This window comes from Dipodomys spectabilis, unplaced genomic scaffold, assembly GCF_019054845.1.
Source record: "Dipodomys spectabilis isolate Male_0828 unplaced genomic scaffold, ASM1905484v1 ptg000125l, whole genome shotgun sequence".
Lineage (NCBI taxonomy): Eukaryota > Metazoa > Chordata > Mammalia > Rodentia > Heteromyidae > Dipodomys > Dipodomys spectabilis.
In genome coordinates, this window is record NW_024870802.1 from 20,155,185 (window position 1) to 20,181,866 (window position 26,682).

The following is a 26,682-nucleotide window of genomic DNA, read 5'->3' on the forward strand; positions in this document are numbered from 1 at the left end:
TAGCTTCATGGGAATCAGAGATTGAGGATTTTGGGTTTGAAACTAGCCTTGGAAAAAAATGATAAGACTCCATCTTGACCAATGGCTAGGCACAGTGTCACATGCAGTAATACAGTAATACAGAAAAGCATAAGTTGGAGCATCATGGTCCAGGCCAGAATAGCAATAAAATGAGACTTTACCTCAAAAACAATCATTGCAAAGAAAAAAAAAAGGTAGCTAAAGTGGTTGAGTGCCTAGTTTAAGGTTTAGGAGAGAAAAGGACCACACAGAGAGGAATAAAAAGATTGCCAGGAAAGTTAAATGGGGTATGCCCCTGGGTAAACTCCCTGGTCAGGATCAGAGAGGTTACACTGAGTTTGGTTGTAGCAGAGCTTTTATAGGCGAGGTAAAAGCAGAACTTATAGTAAGTGAGGACTTGTAGCGTATAGCTTATTTTGCCCATTTGAATGGTTTTAGGTCAGTGTACTTGAAGAATAGTTGACTCAGATGGTGTTTTGTTTTGTTTTGTTTCTGTCGGTTGTGGGCCTAAACTCTGGATCAGGGTGCTGTCCCTCAGCTCCTCAGCTCAAGGCTAGTGTTCTGCCACTTGAGCCACAGCACCACTTCTGGCTTTTTCTGCTTATATGGTGCTAAGGAATTGAACCCAGGGCCTCATGCATGCAAGGCAAGCACTCTACCACTGAGCCACCTTCCCCGCCCTCAGATGGTCTTTGTTGGCAGCATACTGTTTGTCCCCAGTGGCCTGATACTTTTCCCAGCTGCTTACTTCCTCCAGCAGCCTGACACCTAGTAAACACAATTCTCTTTAGTTCAAACCTCAGAATCACCAAAATCAATCAATCAATAAACAAACAAATAAGACAAACCAGCCAATTAAAATATATTAAAATGCATTAAATGTATTAAAATTATACCCTAACATGTAAGTCCTAATTAGAATATACAAAATATAAAAACAAAGTATTTTTAGGATCATTAAGGAGGGAATATGAATACTAACTGAAAATTGAATGATGATAAAAAATCATTGTGAAAATTAAACATGTAATTTTACTTTTGCTTTTCAAGTTTCTTATGTGTATGTTGTCCTACTTATAAATGAAATAATCTAGTGCCTAGCATTTGATGCTGTACAATATGGGTAAGGAGAAATGTACCACCTCAATATTACATTCAGTTATTAAAAGTAAGCAGCTCATGGAATTTAATTACTATGAGTGAATCTGAGCACGTGTGATGCTAGGGAGAGGAGCTCTGGAGCGTCTTCTACCTCCTAACCAAGGCCACAACAGTAAGAAAAGAGCCCTTAGAAGTTTTAGTGTTTGACTGGGGAATTGCTTTATGCTTTGCTTCCTTTCCCTCTGTCCAGTCTTTACTTGGCTATTCCTCTTTCCATGGTGCAGGCTACTGTTGGTGAATCTGGATAGGAGCTCGTACTTCCCTAGCGTGGGCTCTTCCGCATACACTCCCTTGTCTCTGCATGTACCTTGACACAGCCAAGTGACACCATGTGCCCCAACCCCACCATGACTTCAACAAGAGCTCCAACAAGAGCTCCCCAAGACTCTGTCTGTTTGCAGATGTAGAAAGAAAACTGATAAGCAGTTTTCAGATCTGACAATCAAAATTGGAAAAGGGTGAAATTATGAGTGCATTATAATTCTACCAAAGAATTGGGTGAGTAATATTACAAGTCCCACACAAAATGATCCCAGAAAGTGCTAATTACATGCACTTCAACTTCCATCAGCATGCAATAAATTACCATTATTTAGATCATAGTTCAAATAATGTAATCTTTTTTTCCAAGTACAGGTTGTGTCACTTGGGTGAGCTACAAAATTAAATGCACAGGCAATGTCTAAAAAAAGAGATTGTACTAATTTAGAATGGAATAGAGAAAATTAACCTATTAAAGTGAATTAAGTGGAGTAAGAGTGAGTGTATTTTTGCAGAACTTTTAGTTTTATAAGCATGTAATATGCATTGTGCTGTGTCACAATATAAATCAATTTCTTATTGTAGCCAATGTCAGAAAAAAACACTTGAATTGTAATGAATTTCTATGTACAATAATCAAAAACTAAAAGAATTAAAGGATCAGAGAGGGGAAAAACACATAACACTGGATAAAAAATTATTTCCAACAAAAGCTTCCAAAACAAACTGCTCACCTAAATGAGAGAACTAAACCATGCCAACAAGGCAGCAATCAGAAAGAACCCTACAGAAGGAACAGACAACTTGGTATCACATGATGTTTCTTTTGTGTAGCTTTGCTTGCTACGTTTTCTTCTTGGCTTTTAAGTCATTTTTTTTTTTGGGGGGGTCCAGTTGTGGGGCTTGAACTCTGGGCCTGGGCGCTGTCCCTCAGTTCTTCAGCTCAAGGCTAGCTCTCTACCACTTGAGTCACAGCACCACTTCCGGCTTTTTTCTTTTTGGTTATGTGGTGCTGAGGAATCGAACCCAGGGCCTCATGCATGCAAGGTAAGCACTCTACCACTAAGCCGCCTTCCCAGCCCCTCTTCTTGGCTTTTAAAGAGCCCTACACATTTTTTTTTAAACTCCTGGATAGTACTGTTTTCCAGTAGAATGCATCTCTTTCTAGATGCAGTTGGTATGATACCAGCTGATAGTTAAGGACTTAGTAAGGCTGAGAAGAACTCTCCCTACCCCAGCTCAATAGTTAGGTCATGAAAAGAATAAGGTGAGCCAACATTTATCAGACTAAAACTACAACACTCAATGCTCCTGTGACAGTGGCTATATGCCAAGGCCATATTTACCCAAAGAATGTGTGCCCTTTAAAATCCCAGCAGGTACACACCTACCAATTCTCTGCTAATGAAAAGGTTCATTTATTCTTGTAGCCCGAGGGTGGAGAAAACAATTTCCCCTGCCAAATTTTTCTTTTATATAAAACTTTAGGTAAGAACTAAGAACTTTCATACAGGCTACAAATCCAAAAGATTTCAATACAAATCTTCTAGAAGTCCATGACTTTACAGCCTCTCATTGTTTAACAACTGCCTTGAATAGATTTGTATGTTTCCATTCCTTCACACAAAGAGGTTAACCAGGGCTGGGGGCGGAGCTCAGAGGGTGTGTTTAGTGTACACAAAGCCCTGAGTTCCATTCCCAAGATGGATGACATTTTTTAAAAATCCCCGAAGAAAATAAAAAAAAGTTTTCCTCTGACTAGAAAGATACTTTGGGAGGAGTGATTAAGATGGAGATTCTATCTCAAGATGACATGATTATTTAAAAAAGAAAATTTCAAAATCTGGCATTTGGAAGGAAATAAATCCGAAAGGGCGTGAAGTAGAAAACCCGGTGAGACAGAAATGATAAGGCATGTAAATCACAGCTATGAGATGACTTCACAATGTTATCTTACTAGTGGGGAGGCCTGGGTGTAGAAACAGGCCTGTCATTTTAAAGGCAGAAGGTAGAGGCTCTTTAGTGTGGTTCCTTGGAGCAGAATGAACTGATTCATCAGGAGCACAGCTGGGCCCCCTGGCAGAAGGGAGAGGACTCAGCAGTGTAGGCACTGTGGGTTCCTTGGACCACAGAGATCCACAGCTCTTGCTCAACTCTGACGCAGACAGGACCTTGCCAAGCTGTCCTTTCCCAGAGAACAGAGCCTGATCTGGTCTGCAAATTTCAATGGAGGTAACAGAAATGGCATCTAGAACATTTCCTGTCAGGCCATTTCTTCCCTTTCCTCTCCCTGACCTTACTCTCTCGTTTACCTTTCTGCCCCTGCTTCATGCTGGAGAGCCAGGTAAGGGCCTGAGACCTCCTTGTATTCAAATCCAGCCTCTCTTGCTATGTGGTAGCTGGGAGGACTCCTCTAAGACCCAGTGTTTTAATAATACTCTCTCGCGATAACTCTTACCTTACAGGTTATAGGAGGACTGGGATCATCTATGTGGTGTTGCACAATGTCAGCACACGTATGATGAAGTAAGGAGGTCAGGTCTGGCCGGCACCATCTTGGCCACAGGGTGGATTGTAGGGTGTGGCATCCTGTCTTCATGCTGGGGGTAGAAAACCTCCTGCCCATCACATGCCTGGATGCTGGGAGGCAGAGGCGGGCACTTGGCTGATAGGTTACTGAATCTGTCAGTCTAGTGTCTGGGACTGGGAATTTCCTGTGGATCTGCCCCCTGCGCGCACCTATTTAGGCCTGGACCAGACTAGCCACCATTACATGCCACCTGTGTCTCTGTGGTGGTGTCCTGTCTCCTGGCTCTTCTCCAATCATCATGGCGTCCCAATTCAGCTCTCCGTTGGAGCTGAGTTGGCTTGTTTGTGTCGTTTTGCTCTTTCTTTCCTCTTTAGCCTGTTTCCTAGCTGTGTTATGTGTATTTGCGTGTTTCAGGCCTTTGTAACAACTGGCTACCTGCAGTCTGCTAACTGTATAATAATATTCTATATTTCAAAATGTGGCTTCTGGGATGATTCACCTTACAACAAATTGGGGTTTCTGAACCACAGCCCAGTGGACACGTTGCCATGTATTTACAGTGAGAGCTGTTCTGTGCATTGCAGGCTGATCATCACTATCTATGGTCTCTACAGACAGATGCCAGGAGTACCTATACCTTCCACACACAGTGGGGGCGAACAAGAATGACTATAAACATTACCAAATATCTTCCAAGAGCAAAGTGACCTCTTATCTGTGACTTTCATCTTGCTTCCTCCTTCAGTTTTGGAAAGACAACTGCCATGTTAGGAATAGCACAAGTGGCCTTTAAGGGGTGATTAGGTTAAAACTGGGGCCATTAGAAGGGGCTTTAATCCAATCTGTCTGGTGTCACTTGGCCCCAAAAGGGACCCTAAGGATTTGTCTACACAGAGGGACAACCATGTAAAGCCAAGCAGAGAGGCCTCAAGGTAACCAACCCTTGATTTTGGGTTTAACAGCTTCTGGATCTGAGAGAAAATAAAGTTTTGCTTTTTAAGTCATTAGTATGTTTCACCAGGCCTACCCAATGGATACAGTGACCATTTCTGAGTGATCATTGAACTAAAAAGACTGCCAAGTCCATAAGATCCACATATGACTTCTTTGGAGCCTCAGAAAAGCAAATATACAGGAGTTCAAACTCTGCTTGAGTTCACCTTTTAGCCTTCTGCACTTGGGGTTTCTTTACTGGCAACCAAGCTTCTGAGTAGAGACCACAACAAGGTATTCTGAGTCTAGCTCCATGTTGAGTATCAATTCACTATAGGAAGTCCACATATACAGGGAAGTTCTACAAAATAAGAAGGAATCAGAGGAGAAAACAAAATTTGAGGGCCTACATCGTCTTTGCACCTATAATCTCTACTTACCCCCTTTACTTATTTCTCTTTAGGGAGATTCCCCTCAAGAAGACAGAAGGAAAGTTTTAGCATTCTCTACAAGACTTCAAAAATTCTCCTTGAGCTTTGTTTCCTACAGTGGTCTGCATATCTTGGTGTAGATTAGAGGGAATTATATATTTTATCTGCCTTGTCCTGCTGAGGCGCTTGCTCTAATTACTTTAGATACCCATAAATACCAAGTGTTTATTACCTAACCCTCTAGCCAGTTCTGAAACAAGAAGAAAAGTCCTGTTTTTACATCCCACACAGATTGTTTACTCAAAATGTACTTTAAATCTGGTAAGAAAACTTATAATCTCTCTATATATAGACCTCTGCTAAAAACAGAGATAAAAGTCCAATTCTTGCTATTGTTTAAGTGAATATCCTCTTACTATTTTTCTGACTATGCAAATGTGTGTGTACATGCATTAAGTACGAATATGTCTTATACTGATTCTCTTCTCTAACCAATAACCCTCTAATAACCACTGAGCTTTCCTAGTATTTTTTTTGTCAGTTGTGGGGCCTAAACTCTGGGCCTGGGCTCTGTCCCTCAGCTCTTCAGCTCAAGGCTAGCGCTCTACCACTTGAGCCACAACACCACTTCTGGCTTTTTCTGCTTATGTGGTGCTGAGGAATTGAACCCAGGGCCTCATGCATGCAAAGCAAGCACTTTCCCACTGAGCCATCTTCCCAGCCCCAATAGCATAATTTTTAAAGATGATAATTCTATTTGTTCATTGTATATGATTGACAAAATAATTATTGCTCTACTATAAAGACATCATTTGCTAAGTGTGTTAACTAAGATTATGTTTTGTGTAATTAACCTTAATGAGAAGATGGGTAACCTTTTTTCAAAAACATTTAAATAGAATAATTCTCAAGACAATTCAACCTCAAGAAAAATTACACTTATTAATATGGAAGATTCTATCATTATATGTAATTCCATGCATTTTTGAAAACAAATTATGCACTGAAGTATAAATGGTCTAAGAGTTTACATAAGACTATTAAACCTGGTCACCGGTAGCTCATGCCTATAATCGTAGCTACCCAGGAGTCTGAGATCTGAGGATTACGGTGCAAAGCCAGCTCAGGCAGGGAAGTCCCACGAGGCTGATTAATCACCAGAAAACCAGAAGTGGCCCAGTGGCTCAAGAGGTAGAGTGCTTGCCTTGAGTTGAAGAGCTGCTGGATGCACCAGAGTGCAAGCCCCATGACCAACAAAAATAAAAATAAGAATAAATAATAAAAGACTATTAGATACCCTTATATACATTCCTACATTCCCCAATTTAAAGTCTAGAAAATACAACCTATTTTTGACATGCTGAGTTTCCATATCTGATGGCATCCTTACTTTCTAGGCCTAAGGATGCATCTTCAATCAAAGGTCTTTGAATTGTGTCTAATATTTACTTGGGAAGTAAAAGTGTTTTCCTTTATATGAAAGATAGAATTGCACTACAATGAACAGAATAATGGTAGGAAAACCTCAACGGTGTTCATGTCACAACCTTTGGGCATATGATGAAAGAAAATCCTAAGTTTAGTGCTGGAATTAAATTAAGAACCTGCCTTGGGGTAGTAATCCTGGACTGTGGAGGTCAGTCCACTGTAATAAAAAAAAATGTCCTTGTAAGAGGATGATAAGAGGGTCATATCTGAGAGAAAGAGATTTGATCATGGAAACAGTTGGAATGATGTGAGGAAGGGTCTGGGAGCCAAGGAAAGAGGTAGCCTCAGGAAGTTCGAAGAGGCATATTTGCCCTATGAAGTGAATCCTTTGTAATGAATGATTTGCATGGGAAACACTTCTCAACCAGCTTTATGAACCATGGTATTGATTCTACCCTTGCCTCTTTCCATCTTTGATCTTCTGGCTTCCATTATCTGATATATTTAAATCAATTTGATATGGTCTTCATGCCACTGTTTTCTTGGTTCTTACAACTCAGAACCACCTATCATTCACAGGACATAAAAGAGATAATTGATAGGCACTGAGTTACAAAATCTGGCTCACATATTTAAAGTTTCTTTATTGAACTTTCATGCTGTTAAAATATTTTCCAATTTCTACAATGTTGTTTTTAGTCTTATTTTGTGTTTTTTTTGGGGGGGGGAGAGTTTGGGAGAAATAACTGTTGAGTGTATACAAACGCTTACATTTTAAATAATAAAACAAATCACTCTCTTCAAGAATTTCAACTGACTGAGATATTGTCATTCTGCAGGTCCCAGGGCTGGTGTCACAGCAATAGTTATTGAGTCTTAGAGAACACTAAAGATGTCCTCTTTGTCAAAGACTTTCTTTCTGTGTTCCCCATTTTGTCATCAATAAGAGCCTTGGTTAATTAATGTGAACTTCTAATAGGTTCTAGTGAAGCCTTCTTCCTCATACCTGTAATTTCTTCTCATTCAGGATTCAAATTGGGTCAGGCCTAGGCAGAACTGATTTTTCTAAAGAATCATCCAAACTGATTGGTAACTTTCCATTTCCTTGAGATGATCAATTTTAAATCAGAACCCTCTACTTGGTACAGGATTCAGCTTGATCTAATCACGAATAAAAGAGTCAACAAAGAGTGATCACAGTAAAATTATACTGGTAAAGAGTTTCTCAGTGAAAAAAATAGATTTCTTTATTATAGCATTCTATGGAAGAGAGAAGAGCCAAGATACACTGTCAATGCACAGTGAACCCAAGCAACAGCAGATTTGTGAGGATATATGACATTCTAGAAAAGAGCAAAATGGTGGTGCCAGTCTTTTATTGCTGTGGAAAATACTGAAAAAGAAAAGAATACAAAACAAAAACACCTTTAAAGGAAGGAAAGACTTAGGCTCACAGTTTCAGTGGTTTCTGTCCAGGTCAGCTGTTTCTGGGCCTTCGGGAGGCGGAACAGCATGGCAGGAGGGCACAACAGAGCAAAGCAGCTCACCTCATGACAACCAGAAAGCAGAATAATGAAGGAGTTAAGACCAAGACAGAATTGGAAGGCATGCTCCCAACAGCCACTTCCTCCAACTAGGCTCTACTCCTCACAGTTCCACTGTTTTCCAACAGGCTAGTCAAAATTCGAATCCATCAATGGATTAAACCATTGGTTAGGTTAGAGCCCTCATGATCCAATCATTTCTGTTTCTGCTCTCAATAGAGGTGTGCTCTCAATAGCACACCTGGATGTGTGCTTTACTAATATCCCAACTGTCTCTCTATCTACTCAAGTTGATAATCAAATTCATCATCAGAACAGTTATATACTTAGATTTAACCCTGGACAAGCATTGGTTTGAATCTTGGTATTGATTGATTCTAGCCAACCTGCTTAACTGTTTCAAGGTTTAGTTCCCAGTGCTATAAAAAAAAAAAAAAATGAAGAGACTTACGTTATATAAATACTGTTAAGTCTGGAGTCTTAGCCAACAAGGGGTTTAATCAGTCAATTTTTAGTCTTGCAAATATGAAGAAAAGGGGCAAAAATTGATCACCTTTTAATTAGCAAACTGGGTTCTAAAACAACAGAGTCCTATCTTGTAAGCTGTTATATGAGTGAGGAGAATGTAATTTTTCCCTGCTAGTAGTTACGGTGCGGCTAAAGCAAATTTGTCATCTCAGTATGGCATGTCCTAACTGGAATATTATGTTATCTGTGGATATACCACAGAGCACAACAAAGTTGTTAACCTATAAATCGCAGATTTTTTTTTTGTAGAAACTAGTTGTGAACTATAATATTTCCAATATGGATGACATGAAGAAATGTTTATGAAATAATGCTAAAGATGAAAAACAGGATCCTGTTGACTGTCTTAATTAGTATAAGCAATTAAATAGCATGTAAGTTCAGGTTTGAGTCTTTGCCGCTTCCCACACACTCTAGCCCACAGATAGTGGACCATTCTAGTGGACCACCTAGATCTGGAGACTATTCTTACTTTTGTGTATATGTGAAGTAATGGTGATTGAATGCAGGGTCTTAAACATGAAATACAACCTATCCCCCATTTTAAGAACCTCCATGACTGCCTGGGATGGTCTCAAACTCTCAATGCTTTTGAGACTGTAGGTATAAACCACCATATCTGACAGAAATCCATTCTTGCTTTTGGTTCTAAGTTTGACCCTAAGCTTAGTTTTTGCTGTATGTTCTCAAACTCTGACTTCTGTAAGTGGCCTCCCCAGAGGGTTCCCAAAGACTCTGGCTAGTTTTTGGACTTAGGCTATTATACTTGTTTACAGGGTGTCTGGGATTTGTACCTCCTTCACAAGATATGCAGGAAAAGATTAACTTTGGTGGAGGAGAATTTGTGAATCAACAGGACCTCTTTAGGCTCTGGCAAGAGTTGGAGCAGTTCATAGAGGAATGGTCCCCATACTAGCATGTGACATGGAGTTTAGGACCCAAAACTCAGCTCAGTCTTTCAGCACCTGTACCACTCCCCCCTCCTAGAAAATGACCACAATTATACTTTCTTGGTTCCCTGATACCTGAATCTAAACTTCCTTGCCAAATCAGTCAGTCATAAAAGCAGAATAAGCTCTAGCTCATAGCTGAGTAACAGAGACATTATCATCTATGCTTAGCAAAAACAGAAGTGTGAAATGTGAGTCAGTTGTTTTATTCTGTTTCCTAGTGGAGAGAGACAGTTTCTCATCCCATGTGAATCCAGTCATTCAGGAAGAAACTCTTCCCAGAGAATTATTCATATAGTCATTGTGGCTGCTCCGGTTTAGACACAGGCTGAGTCAGGAGGCTGAGACCTGACCTTGCTGGCAAGCTGTATCACAGCTGCTTGTTCTTGGCTGTCTCACCAGGCTGGACTCCTATTCAGTCTCAGCACCTGTATTTCTCCCCATAGGAAATGACCACAATTATAATTACTACCTATTTAAGTAGAGCAAAATCAGTTTCCAATATTATATATACCTCTAGTCCCAAACACTCATGATGGGTTCCAGCTGTTGGAAAAGCTGTCTTTGCTGAAGTGTGATGTTGCTAGCCAGCAAGGCTGGAGGGAGACTCTGAGCAAAGCTACACTGCTCACCAGGATGGGGGTGGTATAAAGGTGTATGACAGGAAGAGAAAGTTTCCTGGCTGGGGAAGGGGTGGTGGGTAGGAAGAAGGAAACAGTCTGCAAAGTCCAGAACACCATCCAGAGCCCAAAAGAATCTAAGTTGGAGATTAGACACATCCAAAGAGAATTTGGAATATTTTGTAGAGGGGAGACATTTCTCTGGGATTTTGGACAGGAGTTTTCTGTAAGATGTATAGAGTGATTTTCTAAGATTTTTGTATGGGAGTTTCCTATTGCATCTTATTTAATACCTGTGCTGCTCATTCGTGCTTTTGATGTAAAGTTAATACTTTATTTATTGGAAAGAAGGAAGCTGCTGTGTTCTTCAGCAAAATTAGTGGGAGATGAAAAGAGAAGGCTGTGGGGAAAGCGACATGAGTTGTTTGTGTAATTATAGCATTCATTTTATGTTGATTTCTCTACTTGATCCATGAGGATTGGGATTGAGTCTTTGGCTAGCATATTCCCAGAGCCTGGCACCAAGTGGGCATATAACATGTTCAAATGTTTGTTGGATGAATATATAAATGAATGGCACAGCTCCATTCTGATCCCCAACTGAACTAAAGTCTAGAAGACCATATTCCTTTGTCCCTTTTCTCAGGGTCTTCAGGGAACAATAGAAATGATGATTGGAGAATGATGAGTCTAGCATCAGAGCTTTTAGCGATATTCTCTTAGAAGAACCCCTCTTCAGCCCTACTAAGGTGGTGCTGTTGGCTGAATACATAGCTGGAACTCCAGCTACAAGAAATAATAAGGGCCATCAAGATGCCCATTTCATCTGTCATGGAAGAGGCCAATCTGATTTCCATAAGTATTGAAGTCACAACATTGCTAGGTATTTTGCATGCTGATTCATACAGAAAAAACAACAAAGCTCTGCTTCAAGAATGCATCCATTCTTTTTCTGTTTACTCTCTGGGAACTTCTATTGTAAAAACGAATTGAACTCCAGTTGTACTCAATCATGACACTTAGGAAGAAATGTAAAGTATTTGCAGTTGCAACAACCTTCAATTTTTTCCTTTAGATTAAAAGGAAACATATTAAATTGAAAGGGAAACTCTGCAGGCTTTGTGGTATCACTAAAAGAAAATGGTAATTTGAATCAGGAATGTGGGTTGAAGGCCTAGCCCAACCACTTACTAGGCTCATGAACTTGGAAAAATAAATTGAATGCTTGGAGCTTCCTTTTCCTGATTTCACAATACAGGAATATTAATATGATTACACTGAAGTAGAGAGATTGGGTCTGGCCAGCGCCATATTGGCCACATAGTGGATAGTAGGGTCTGGCATCTTGTTTTCCTGGGGTGGGGAGGAGGTGAAGCCCTCAGCTTCCAGTCATGCCCAGATCACAGGAGACGGGCGGGGACTTGTCCAGTGCCTGGGACTCCAGCTTCCTGTGACCCTGCCCCCTGCCCTGACCCTATTTAGGCCCAGACCAGTTCAGGTGCCCTTATGCCATGCCACGTGTCTCCAAGTTCACGTCCTGTCTCCTGTCTCTTCTCCCGTCACCATGGCATCCCACTTTAGCTCTCCATTGGAGCTGAAGTGGTTTGCTGGTATTGATTTTGTTCTTTCTATCCTCTCTGGCCTTTATGGCTCAGTTTTCTAACAGTGTTAGGTGTATTTGTTCGCTGCAGTCTTTGGGCCAGGAGTCCACCATGCAGTCGCCTGCCTTTTAATAAAGACTCCAAGATTTGCCCTCTCAAAATGTGGCTTCTCTTCTTTTCTCACTGTACAACAGTACATGTGACATTTTGGTGAGATGTAGCTGTTTTGGTTCACCCATTTTTACGCTTATACTTTTGATCATTTAAATTTACTTTCAAGCAGTATATATGTAAGAATCCTTAACTCATTCCTATATCTCACTCCAATGCTGGACCAGCATCTTAGTTCATCAGGTACCCAAATCTGGGTAATTTATAAAGAAAATAAAGTTATTTCTCGCAGTACTGAAGGTTCTGCCAAGATTAAGTATAGGTCTGGCAATTGAGGAGGGTCTATTCATAGAAGGTGGGAGGGCAAGGGAGAAGGAGAAAGAAAAAGGGGTCAAATTCCCCTTTTTACAATAAAAATTTTAACATTTTAATTGCTTTTAAATATGGAATACTTCACGAATTTCTGAGTCTTCCTGTACAGGAGTGATGCAATCTGTATCATTCCAATTTTACTATGTGTGCTGCCAAAGCAAGCACAAATTCCCTTTTATAATGAACCCACCACCCCCATGATAATGCACCTACTTCAGTGATGATTTCATTAATTCATTTATTCTACTTACCTAATCACCTCTTATTAGTCCCTACATCCAAACACTATTGAGTGACCTATTTTTTTTTTTTGAAGAAGACATCCAAACCATAGCATCCACAGGTTAAAGATAGATCAAAGCCATTGATATTTATTACACACAGAACTTCACAGTTAAGGTCAAAAGTCATCACTGCTGAAACACAAAACAAAACAAAAAGAACAGCAACAACTTTCATATGTAGTGAGATAATTTGTTCAAATTAGATGTTTTGTTTAGGGAATTATATTGACAGACTTTTTGGGAGTAAGCCTGATCTGAAAGAAAGGAGAAAATAGAGAGTCAGACGGAGAGAAATAGAAAAGGCTACATTCTTTGAAAATAAATGTGTGCAATTGTGGACTTTCTTGGAGGCATGTCAGAAGACAGAAGGCAAATGGTTCAGATCTAAGAAAAAGGAAACAATAAAAGAGAAAGGGAGTTACTCAAAGTGGTAACAAGCTGAATCCTGAAAGACAAAAGTAGTTGGGAAACTGTAGGTAAGAGGAGGACTCCAGAGTCCTGGGATTACAAACATGGTGGAAATAAGGACACTAGGTCTAACCATATTGGCCACATGGTAGATGATAGGGAATTGGGTTTAACAGTGGCTATCTTGTCTTCACAGTGGAGGAAGGTCAAGTCCCACCTCCCAGGTGACTGGTGTGCCTGAATTCCTAGAGGCAGGGGCTGGAACTTTGACAATAGGTTACTGGACCTGTCAGTCTTGGGTCATGGACTCTCATGCTCCCTGTGACCCTGCCCACCTAATCAGGACCCTATGTAGGCCCCAGACCAGCTCAGGCCCTTTTACCCCATGTCTTGTATCTTATGTCTCCTGTCTCCTGGCTCTCCTCCAGTTACCATGGCATCGCACTTCAATTCCCCATTGGAGTTGATCTGGTTTGTTGGTATTGTTTTTCTGCTCTTTCTTTCCTCTCCTGCTGTCATGGATCAGTTTTCTAAGTGTTAAATGTATTTGAGGGGCAGGTCTTTGGGAGAGGAGTCTACTTGCATTTGCAGCTTTCCAACTCCCGATTCGACCTCTCAAAATGTGTCTTCCCTGTTTTCTTACAATCGGGATCAGAGCCACCATGACAAGCTATTACTTTTTAATTTAAATCATAGCACTAAGCTCCCCGAGAGCACAACAATATCTGATTCATTCTTTCGCCTAACTTCTCACACAGAGTGTGAAGTTAGTAAATAAGTGTGAAATATATAAAAGAAACCTTAGGCTAAAAGCCAGGAGAAAGCAGCTTTCTGGGCTTCTCACCAGAGCCCAGTTTTTTAAAGGGTAGATAGGAGATCATCAATTCAGTATTTGTTACGCGCAATGCAACACTGAAATGGCTTTTCAAAAAATAAGAATGACCTAATTTCTTCACTGTAGGATTATAGTAGTTAATTAAACAGGAAAGGGCCCCAATGCCCATCTGTAACCCTGAATGTTTGCTCCCCAACCCTGCTTGAAGTTTGGGAAATGAAGGTATAAAAGTTATCAAGCCTCCAGAAAAATCTCAGTATTCCACTGAAGCCCGAACCCTCCCTAAGACTCTGCTGAGGCCTTCCTGCATGCCCACAGCATTGAGATAAAAACTCTTTGTTTCCCTCCCCAACACACACAATTTCCTCAACTCTCTCACAGCCTATCATCTTATCTCACACACCACATGATCCTGGTGACTGTCCTCATTTCCCATACTTCTCTGTTCCTTGCCCCACGTCAGAAGACTAGGCCTTCTGCCTTTCAAAAGCCATCTTGCCTGTGGTCAAGATTTGAAGTCTTAATTTCCATGTATCCAGTCTTGCTCCTTCCCTCCTGTATCATCCCTTCTCAAAGGCTGACTTGTTTATCTACTTGTTTTCCCACAGCAAATTCAAGCTGGAGTGGATTTGTGGGCTAAGCTTTCAGGCAACATGCGCACACAGAGTTGACACGGGCATGACACATGCAATAGAACTACTAGATAAGATATTCACACTTTAAAAAAAAAACTAATGCTTGTTGCCACTGAATGGTAGAAAGAGTAGTGATCAGGGAAAGTTAATTTTCCACCTTTAATATTTTTAGAGTATCTCTTTCTTTTTTCTTTTTTCCTTTGAGAGACAATTCATATTCCATAAAATCCACTAGTGCACAGCCATAGTCTTCACTTCTTGCTTATGCAGGACTTTAAGATCTATTAGTGGTAAAGGGTGGGGTGAGGCCTTCCTATATCTATCTTGGTCATAAACACAACTCTGAGTGTGTGTGCCACTTCACACCCATGTATGGACTTTCAGACATCAGGGGTTTGTAAGACCTTTGCATAGCTCCTTAAGGACATCTCATTTCTCATTTTATAATGAGATTAAATATTTTGGATAAGCTTCTTGTCAGCCCCAACCACTACTGCTGTCTTAGGCACTGTGGTTTTAAGTCATTGTCATTGATCTGATTGTTTTCAACATATACTTCCAGGGCAAAGTCTGCAAAATGAAAGAGCTCTGAGTCATGTCAAATGAAGACATACCCTCGGATTGTCCTTTCTAGACTTACCAAACAGGCTGAATGATGACAATTGTCTGAGATAGATGCGTTGAGGGCAACCCAAACCCATTCTACTGCTTCCACTGGTTGCCAAGATGCTGGTTTTCACTGTTTGCTGGACCTTCCTTCAAGACTTCCATGGAGCTTGACAGGGGCATGGGAAACACTAAAGCACCACAAATCTTGCTGTTATAAATGAAACTTAACCATTGAATAAATGGTTGAAAACTTCAGCCTTGAATAAAAATTGCTTGGATTGTGACTTTCATCAAGTTCCAGAGTTAGGAACACATTGGGTGTTTTGGTTGTTGTTTGTTTTATTTTTTTACAACTTTTGCTAGTATTTTTGTTGCTTGCATGGAGGAACATGTTTTTGAAAATTCTTACTCCACAATTCCTGCTGATACACCATTCCTGCTGATACACCATTCCTGCTGATACGCCATTCCTGCTGATCCAGCCTTCAGCTGCTGCACCACCTGCTCGAGCTTCTCCAGTGCATCCAGGCAGATGTCAGGGCAGGGAGTGAAGCTAAAGTACATCAGCACCCAGTGGCCTTACATTGAGGTTTGCCTCTATGATCCAGCAGGCCGAAGTCACTCTGGCCCATAGCAGCCTGGCATAGGGCTTCTGTCTGCTGTAGCGGCTGCCCCCATCTCTGCTTCTTCTCTGCTTTTACAGCAAGCCAGGCCCAGCCAGCCCCAAACAGAACAGTGATCAGCAGTCAGGTTTGCAGCTTAGGGCCTTGGAGTAACCCCTGACAATGCTCTGGACCTCATACCTAGGGCCTCACCTCCCTAGGTCCTAGGAAGGATATGGGGCTTGTGCTGAGAGAGCCTGAGCCAAATCTTGAAGCCCTGAGCCAGCAGCAATATGGACCCAATGCTCCTGGAAAAGAACAAAGATGTCAACAGAAGAAAAGAGGTACTTGGGCCCTTGCCACTAAGGAGACCTGCTGTACGCTCAGGCTTGCCAGCTATCTGCACCTGCACACAGGATCTAAGGTCTGCTTCACCTCTGAAACATCAAGTTCCAGCTTAAGCAGCACCAAATGTCTACAGGCCTGTCCTTTAACCTGGGTTCTTCAGTCTGACTCGGCTTGTGCTTGCATCCGCACCTAGGAAGCTATGCCCCTGTCCTCGATGGCTAGAAGCATTTTCAGCATGTCTTACTCCTGAGCGCACATATCTATCTGCAATAAATGTATTTGTTAAAGTGAGGTTGAAAAAAATACTATTAGCTGGTGTTATGGCTCAAGTGGTACAGCGTGAGCCAAACAATGAAAGCAAGTGTGAGGCCCTGCGTTCAAGCCCTAGTACTGAAGTAAGGAGGCCAGGTCTGGCCGGCGCCATATTGGCCACATGGTGGATGGTAGGGTCTGGCATCTTGTCTTCATGCTGGGGGAAGAACACCCCCCTGCCCCCCATCACCTGCCTCTCAGGTGATGGACGTGCCTGGACCCCTGGAGGCAGGGGCAGGAACTTGGCTGATAGGTTACTGAATCTGTCAGTCCAGTGCCTGGGACTGGGAATTTTCTTAGGATCTGCCCCCTGCATGGACTTATTTAGGCCCCAGACCAGCCTAGCCATTGGACTCCATGCCACATGTGTCTCTGTGATTGTGTCCTGTGTCCTGTCTCCTGGCTCATCTCTAGTCATCATGGAGTCCCAATTCAGGTCTCCATTGGAGCTGAACTGGCTTGTTGGCATTGTTCTTGTTTTTTCCTCTTTAGCATGTTTCCTAGCTGTGTTATGTGTATTTACGTGCTATAGGCCTTTGTAACAACTGGCAGCCTGCAGCCTGTTAACTGTATAATAAAGACCCCAATGTTCTATATATTAAGATGTGGCTTCTGGAATGATTTACCTTACAATAGTACCACCAGTTTTTTTCTTAACCTGCAACATATGTAATTTAAATACAACAAATAATCTTAAAAATAAATGAATAAAAACATGGCAAATGTCAGACAGGCTCTAGAACCTATGTATATTATTTATTTTTCTATACAGCTTGAGAGGAGAAAACTCTTATTCCTGGAAAAGCACCTGTAGACCCACACATTCCACACATAAGATTTTCAGGTAAAATACAGGATGCCCAGTTAAAGTTAAATTTCAGTAAAGGAAAATAATATTTTAACATAAATATGCCATATGTAATGAAGTGTTTATACTATAATTTCTTGTTATTTTCCTGTAATTCAGATTCAACAAGATATTCTGTTTTTGTAGTTGCTGATGAGCTGATCATTTTTACTATATCTTGCCACTCTGTCTATAATTCTAGCTCTGGAAATAACAGCAAAGTCTCCCCTTCCATGTTGTAGTCTTCTGGAATGTTCTCCTAGAATCTCTCAATTCTCAGCTGAAGCCATGGTGGAAGAAGAGAGCCAATGATTACACGTTTTCCTAAAGGTAGATGTGTTTCCTGTTAGGTAAATTAAATCAGCAGCTGAGGAAAGCAAGCACCACATGGTACTCAGGCAGGAAAAGAAGTTTATTTACCAAACTGTTGCCCAATCTTTTTATCTACCTAAAGATGGAATATGAAGGATTGACTCCTGCCTTATTCCCCCAGGTCAAGCAAAGCAACAGGTATGCTCTTGTGCTTGTCTGCAGGAAGGTCATTCTGACCTTGGCTCCCAGGAGACAATGGCTCCTCACCCTAGGTGGAGCTTTCCACTCTGGGCCTGGCCAAGGACACTGCCCTTGGCCCCCAAGAGTTCATGGCCTATTAATTTTCTGCTTCTTTATTAAGTCCTATATGAGCCCACCCCCAAATTCAGTAACTTGTACAACCTTCAAACCCGCAGGAAGTTCTGTGCCCTTCGCCAGCAATAACTAGTCCTAACCTGTTGATATTGAGTCTAGTCTATTCCTTTTCCATTCCTATTTGGTTCTCCTCTATTTTCCTAACAGTCTCAATATCTGTTCACACCCCCAAAAGCACCACATCCTGGCTATCTTTCTTGGGAGATCCCTTTGCTTGGAAAGCCACATTCTCCAAAGTTCTAGAGGTTCATCTCCTCTTTGCCTTTGATTCTCAAATTTTGCTATTCTCAGATCTGTACTTATGAGACACAGCACAATCACCATCTTTATTCTGTGCTAGAAAAGGAGATATATCAACTCAAGATAAATAGTTCTGACTCTGTATATATACATATGTGATCTATATTTTGAGGTCTATCTATCATCTATCTATCTATCTTTCTATCTATCTATCTATCTATCTATCTATCTATCTATCTATCTATGGAAACAGAGATAGAGAGGCAGAGACAGTCATACTTAACCAGGAAACTCTTTATTTTTATTTTGGATTTTTTTTTTTGTCAATTGTAGGGCTTGAACTCTAGGCCTTGGTGCTACCCCTGAGCTCTTCAGCTCATGGCAAGTGCTCTACCACTTGAGCCACAGTGCCACTTCTAGTGGAGATGAGTCTCATGGACTTTCCTGCCCAGGCTGGATTTGAACCACATTCCTCAGATCTCAGCCTCCTGTGTAACTAGGATTACAAGCTTGAGCCACTGGCGCCCGGCTTTAGAAATTTTAAGTGGTTAACTGAAAGAATCCATCACATCCATCCCAGGATGTCCTCTGCCTGCGGAAGCAGGCAGGCACAGGAGAAAGATTATTACAAGGTTTATTAGAGGAGCCATATTTGCCCCAGAGAGAGAACACATGGCAGCCTCCACTCTCTGGGTAGCAGCAAGATCTGGGGGATAGGAAGTGAGGTAGATGGGAGTTCAGGTGGGTCTGGGCGGAGAGAGGGAGGGGCCAGCTGTAAGGCAGGAACTCCAGGGCAGGGAGGAGCTCAGGTCTGGGTGGAGCTGAGGACCAAAGGTGGGCCTAATGCTTACATAAACACTACTACAAGTATGTATTCCTTAAAAATTTTAAATTGAAATACACAATACATTCAAGAAAGCACAGACATCATTAATGTGCAACTTAAAATCTCACAAATAAATATTGAATTATTAGCACAGCTTTCTCGGAATTCATAAATTCTCTTAGAGGTCAGATTTCCTTCTCAGACTCCAGGAATCCTTTAATCTATTATTTTCTGAATCATATGTTAACTGCCAAATGGCAATTTGTTTTGAATAATTCTATGTTGAGCTCAGGACCTCACGCTTGGTAGGTAAGCATTCTACCACCTATGCCACATTCCTAGCCTTTGTTTACTTTATTTGTCAGATAGGTCTTACGCCTTTTACCCAGACAACTTTGGACTGCCATCTCCTACCTTTGCCTCCCAAGGAGCTGGGCTTATAGGCATGTACCTCCATGCTTGGCTTGTTTTTAAGTGAATGTCTCACTAACTTTTTGCTTGGGCTGACCTCCAGTAACATTCCTCCCATCTCCACCTCTCAAGTATTAAGATTTGCAAGAGAGAAGTACCACAGGCTGTCTTAGTTCAATGAATTTTGAGTAATAATAATGCCTCGCATTGATTTGTAATGTATAGAATTAGCTCCACAGGTTGTCCTTGGACCATCCAATCTGGATTCTAACTAGTTCAATAGAGAATTATTCCCATGTTCCCTTTAGCTCTGGAATTGTTTTCATTCTAATGAGAAATAAGGCATAACCATGCATTTGGGCCAACCATAAAATGTTCCTACATTTTTCTAGTGCCAATCTCTCTTCTTTTCCCAATATTATACACAGACTGTTTCTGATGCAAGCAATTTCCCAACACTTATTGCTTATTTAAAAAGGAGCTAACGGCTGCAATCTAGTTGTACTCTTGGACAGTAATAGTTCTAAGTCTTTTCGTTTTATTTCTTAAAGTATTGTTGCTTTGCAAAATTAACCAGAAAATCAGCATCATGAAATGTAATGATTCCAACAAATCTTTCACAACACAGCATCTCATGTCATCTCTTTTTTTCTCAAGAGAAACATTTTTAATTAAAATATGCATCAAGAGATTTTTGTCCTGAACTTTTCAAGAGGATTTTTTGTTTTGTTTTATTTTATTCATGTACCCCACATTTCATTCTGTTCTTCTAGTCTTAGATTCTTCACACCTAGTAGAATAATGATGATCAGGAATTGAATTATTGACACACTATCTGGGTATTCTGCATTTTAAATTGAACCCAAAGTTTTACCCAATTTCTACTGTAATATAACTTCTTTTGAAATCGGAATGGAAGAAGAACCCAAGGGATAGAACATTTTCAGCACAGCAATGCAGATACTTCTTTGCTGTTGTTCACAATTCATTATATGCTTTCTAGGCAGGAACAAATTTCTTTCAGAGTTCCTTGCCTAAAGAGGTTTATTCTAAAATCGGGGGAGCCTTTGCTTCAGTAATAGAGATTTTTCTAAAGACTTATGTTGTTTGTTAAGTTCATCATCCCTAGCTAAACCAAGAATGCGTTTCCTATACAGAAGTTGTATTTGTTTCAATCCTTTCAAGAGCAAAAATACTTTCTATATTGTCTCACCCATCAGGAGTCCAGATGCTGAAATGTAAGCACATCTGTAGTAATTGCCAGCTCTGTGTCTTGTAGTTGTTGTATGGGAACTCATTTGCAAGAAACAGAGAAGCCACATTTTGAGAGGTTGAATCGGGAGTCTTGATTAGAAAGTTGGCCACTGCAGGTGGAATTTTGTCACAAAGACCTGCAGCCTCTTGATACACTTAACATTGTTAGAAAACTGAGCCATGAGAGCAGGAGAGGAAACAAAGAGCAGAAAATGTCAACAAACCAGAGCAGCTCCAATGGGGAGCTGACGTAAGACACCATGGTGACTGGAGGACAGCCAGGAGACAGAAGACATGAGACATGAGGCCTGGCATCATGGTGCCTGAGCTAGTCTGGGCCTAAATAGGGTCCTGGTCAGGAGGCAGGGTCACAGGGAGCTTGAGAGTTCATTATCCAAGACTGGCAGGTCCAGTAACCTATTGTCCAAGTCCCAGCTCCTGCCTGTATGAATTCTGGCATGCCCATCACCTTGGGGTGGAACTTCCTTGCCTCTACCATGCAGACAAGATGGCAGCAATTCAACCTAATTCCCTGTCATCCACCATGTGGCCAAGATGGTGCCAATTAGACACAGTATTATTTCATAGTGAATTACTTAATCTCTTTCTTTCTGTATAAAATGAAAATTATAACAGTACTGATTTCATTGAGGTAGATTAAACATGAAAAGATAATTAAAATGAAGCATTTAGCATACTCCATTAAATAAAAATTGTCCATGTTATTTTCACTGCATTTGGCTAGGTTTTGGAAGCAAAAAAATGTTCAAAGATATTGTTATATGGGAATTCAATCACAAGATACAGAGAAGCCACATTTTAAGAAGTGGAATGCAGAGTCTATTAGAAAGCTTGCAGATATATGTTGCCAAAAAACTTGCAGCCTTGAATGCACTTAATACTGTTAGAAAACTGAGCCACGAGGATAGGAGAGTAAAGAAAGAGCCAAAAAACAATGTCAACAAGCCAGATCAACTCTAATGGAGAGCTGAAGAGGGACACCCTTGTGACCTGAGGAGAGGCAGGAGACACGAAACATAGCATAAAGTGGCAGCTGAGTTGGTTGGGGCCTAAATACGGTCATGGGCAAGGGACAGGGTCACAGGGAGCTTGAGAGTTCAAAGAATCTCAGAAGATCATGATTTAGGTCTGGCAAGTCCAGTAACCTATTGTCCAAGTCCCAACCCCTACCTCTAGGAAGTCAAGCACTCATCATCTCGGAGTAGGACTTCACCATCATCCACCATGTTACCAAGATGGCACCAGTTAGACCCAGTATCCTTATTTCAATATTCCACAATTACAAAGAACCACCCTCCAAATACTGCAAATCTTTGCCCTCAGAAAAACATTTCTGTTAAGACCTTGCTATTTGTCAAGCAATTTACATTTGTTTCCTATCACTGGTATCCCACAGATGATACCATTTCCCTCTCTATTTCTTCTAACCAAGTATGGAAAAGCTTTTCCAGCAAAAACCTAAGAAGAGGTGGTGAAAGAAAATCAGAACCAAATAAACTAAATATCCTTTGTCCCTTTTCCAAGTATTTTGGAACTTGAGACTAGGGTTAATATTAGTTTAACTGAATGGGTTCAGAGAGATATGAGTAAGTGCCTGCCTTCCTACTGAGTTGAAGTTTTCATCGCCACTGGTATTTGTACATTATGCACTGTGACATCAGTGTGAGCTGTTGGTACTCTCCCAAATTAGCTTTCATGTAACAAGAGGCTGGGGGAGTTATTGTAAAAGCCCTTTCTAACTGTATACATTCTAGGTAAGATACAGCCTGGGAGTGGATAGAAATATTAATCTCAGTCAGGGAGAAGAATGCATATGACCACAAAAGTTACATGCATCACCTAATATTACTAGTAATAACTAATAAGCACTCCTGCCAAACTGCCTCAAAGGTTAATACACCTTATGACTGAATTTATGCCACATGGCTTGTTGTCAAGTCTAAGGACTGGGACAACCATCCCAGATGAGGAAACCAGTGATAGTTCTTATATATTGTTTCTAAGGAACTGGGCCATGTTATCCACCTTTTACTATAATGAGATTAACCTATTGTCATTTCACATGTATCTGTCTTCTCAAAAATTCTTTATTGAGGGAAAAATGGCCAAGACTACTATGGTGAAATTTTCCTTTGGATACTTTCCTGGTAATGCTCTGTCTTTTATTTGCTATATTACAAAATTTTGAGAAACAAATGGACTGTGACTATTAATTGGCTGTAACATATGGAAATTCCAGGATATATTGCTAAAAGGCAAATAAAAATGTGTAATAAAGCTAGACACTGGTGGCTCATGCATGTAGTCCTGAGATCTGAGGATCATAGTTCGAGGTCATTTTGGGCAGGAAAGTTTGTGAGGCTCTCATCTCCAATTAACCACCTAAAAGCCAGAAATGGGGCTGTGGCTCTAATGGTAGAGTGCTACCTTGAACAAAAAAAGCTCAGGGACAGTGTTCTAGGATTTGAGTTCAAGCCCTAGGACTGGCTGGAGTGTGTGCATGTGCGCGCGCGCACACACACACACACACACACACACACACACACACACACACATACACACACATACAAATATGTAATACACTGTAGGATTTAGAATGGTGCAGTGAACATGTATAAATTTACATGCTGGCTCTGAGTGACTTGTAAATTTACATGAATAACTTACCTGCTAGTGAGTATGGGTAATGGAACATACGTAATGTACCATCTTCCTTCTACTTACTGGGATCTACCTTTCTACACAGGGCTCTTCCATGTTGAAAATTGAACAAGAAAGCCTTCCTCCTTGCAGAAGCCCTGCAAATATTCAGTTCTATGTATTGTTGTAAGGTGAATCATCACAGAAGTCACATTTTAAAATATACAATATTGGAGTCTTTAATGTACAGTTAACAGGCTGCAGGCTGCCAGTTGTCACATAGGCTTGCAGCACACAAATACATATAACACAGCTAGGAAACAGGCTAAAGAGGAAAGAAATAACAAAAACGATACCAACAAGCCAATTCAGCTCCAATGGAGAGCTGAATTGGGATGTCATGATGACTGGAGACGAGCCAGGAGACAGGACACAGGACATAAGCACAGATACACACATGGTATGGTGTCCTGGTGGCTGGGCTGGTCTAGGCCTAAGTGGGTTTAGTACAGGGGGCAGATCCACAGGAAATTCCCAGTCCCAGGCACTGGACTGACAGATTCAGTAACCTATCAGCCAAATGTCCACCCCTGTCTCCAGGGATCTGGGCACACCCATCACCTGGGAGGCAGGTGATGGGGCAGGGAGTGTTCTTCCCCCAGCATGAAGACAAAATGCCAGATCCTACAATCCACCATGTCGTCAAATGGCACCTTCCAGACCTGGCCTTTTCAGTATGATAGACTGTGAATGTTTAATTATGGAATATATTACTAAATCCTCTGTGGACAGAGAGATAAACCTCATTCTCCAAATAACTTGCTCCTCTTTTATTGTGTCTGCTGTTTCTGAATCTCCATTGAACTTGGGCAGGGAAAAAGAGCATATTATCACTGAAATTTTAAAGTCCCAATAGTCATCAATTGTTTCCCAATTGATTTAAGGTGTGATCACCTTATCCTCATTGTGCCTGTGTTTGGTATTGGAATTCCCATTTTATAGGAGAATTGAGAGGAGATATTTATCAACTATCAGTAAGGAGCACAGCTGGGATTTAGGCCCAAAGCTTGCTGATTCCAAACTTCATTTTCTTTTTACTCTGTAGTGATTTCCAAACCATTATTTTTAGGGTCAGTATTTTTTTCCCACAAAGGAGATATTTTAAAGAAAATATGAAAGCCAGGAAAAAAGAAGGTGAGATGTGCTGGCTGTTGTGTGGGTTGGGGCTCAGAGTTCCACTCGTTTTGTTCTATGAGGCAAACCCGCATGGTGTTCCTGTAGCTTTTTGGAGCACAGCTTGCAAGCCCTGGTTTATCTGGATTTCTAAGAGATCTTTGCAACATGATTGCTCAAGTAAGGGGCTGCCAATAATAGAGGTACAGCTTTCAGCTCAGCGACAGCCACAGGCAGCAGCTCACTGAGGAATCATTTCTGCGAATGGCATCACTGTGTGCTTTGGGTCTCAGGATGCCCTGGACTGCCAGAGAAAAATGATCTGTGATGACAGTTCAGTTCTCTTTCAATTGCTTCTTAGGACAGACCAATTGCCAAATGCAGGGAGTGCTAAGGTTCAAATGGGGAAGGGCAGGATCTACAAGCAAGCACACAGCTCAACTTCCAGCTGGAGGACAGCCGTATGTGGATGTGACACATTGTGGATGAGAAGAGGAACAAGCTAAAGAACAAATGCTCACATGTGCAATTTTTTCCTTTCCTGTCAGTGAAAGGTCTAATTTACGAATTCTATAAACCCTTCTGACTGTGGAACAATTTGGCCATATGGAGAGGTTTCCTACTGTTGCCTTGGCTATAGAGAATATTAGTAACTTTAGACTAAATGATCAGAAATTAGTCATGGGGATGTTGCAGGGGTAAAGTCAGCATTGCATTCCACAAGATGTCTCTGTGAATGTTTCTTCCTTTTATTTCTTTTCTGAGAACAATTTCTGAGCCTTTCTAGTAAACCTTTCTTTTTGCGGCAACTAAAAAAAAATCATTATTCTGTACAAGTGTAATATTTTTTTTCTCACAACTCTCATTTTAGACAGGTCTTGTTTTTCTTGCCTTAATTAAGCACGGAGAGACAATCTCTATTCTGGAGGCCCGTATGATTTAAATTTACATTGTGATAGATTCTACATTTGAAGGCTCTGATGTTGTCTATATTTATAAGCTATTTGTGTGTCGTTGTGTATACTTTGTCTGAAAATTAACAGAGGGTCTCAGCTGTCCCATTCAGGAATAGAGAAGAAAAATTCAGGGACTGTTCTATAGTAGTAATTTGCAGAGGCAGTTGCCACAGTTATTATTACTGTGTACTGAGTCTCCTTAAAAATGGTTTAAAATAATGGAGTCAGATTTAGAAACGGCTTTGGCAACGTTCACTCTTGGTCATGAGGGTGCAATTGGAGGTTGGCTAGGGCTGAATATTTGAGGTTGCTCACACACATGGCTAGTAGTTGACCCTGGCTGTTGGTCAGAGACTCATACACACATCTGCAACACAGCAGTACCAAGGTCACTGGGGTGCTCACCCTGAGTCATTAGCAGGCATGTAGAATGAGCTTCTGGAGAAGCCCAGGGTGAAGTGGCATGGGTGCTTAGCTTCAGCCCTGTGTCACATGGCTACCTTTGCATTCCATTGGTTATAACCAGATACAGGGAGAAAGGACAGAGTTTACATATCATGATGGAAAGCATGTCAAGGAAATTTTACTTGCTAGGAACATTCTCCCAAATGACTGTGTGCATAGGGGATTAGACTACCTTTCCCCTAGTACATGTTTTCTAGGTAATATTCCATGACTGTTTTCTGGCAAGTACTGAAGACATATATATACATTTATATATATATATATATATATACATATATATCTCATATTATATGTTATATATGTGTGGTTCAGATATATTAAAAACAGTATTTGTAAATCTATGAATAAACAGTTAAGATATATTGATTTTAATATATACATTATGTGTGTGTACATAGTTCCTGCCCTCAAGAAACTCACAATACAAGAGAGCCATGTGTTTTGAGTAACTCTATGTATATGTGCATGCAACTTGCAATATTAATGACTATGGTGGAGTAAGAACAATGTTATAGGAGCTGGGAAGGTGACTCAATGATAGAGTGCTTGCCTTGCATGCATGAAGTCCTGGGTTCGATTCCTCAGCACCAAATAAGCAGAAAAAGCCGGAAGTGGCACTGTGGCTCAAGTGGTAGAGC

At 40.9% G+C, this 26,682-nt stretch overlaps 1 long non-coding RNA gene and 1 pseudogene across 1 annotated transcript; both read right to left on the minus strand.

The window, feature by feature from the left end:
• Positions 1-304: 304 nt before the first annotated feature.
• On the minus strand, positions 305-16,207 carry LOC122115967. Its single transcript, XR_006148854.1, has 3 exons — positions 16,040-16,207; positions 15,360-15,361; positions 305-316 (listed from the first exon to the last, which is right to left on the minus strand). It is a non-coding gene; the product is annotated as an uncharacterized LOC122115967 (long non-coding RNA).
• LOC122116067 lies at positions 12,557-12,656 on the minus strand (annotated as a pseudogene).
• Positions 16,208-26,682: the final 10,475 nt, after the last annotated feature.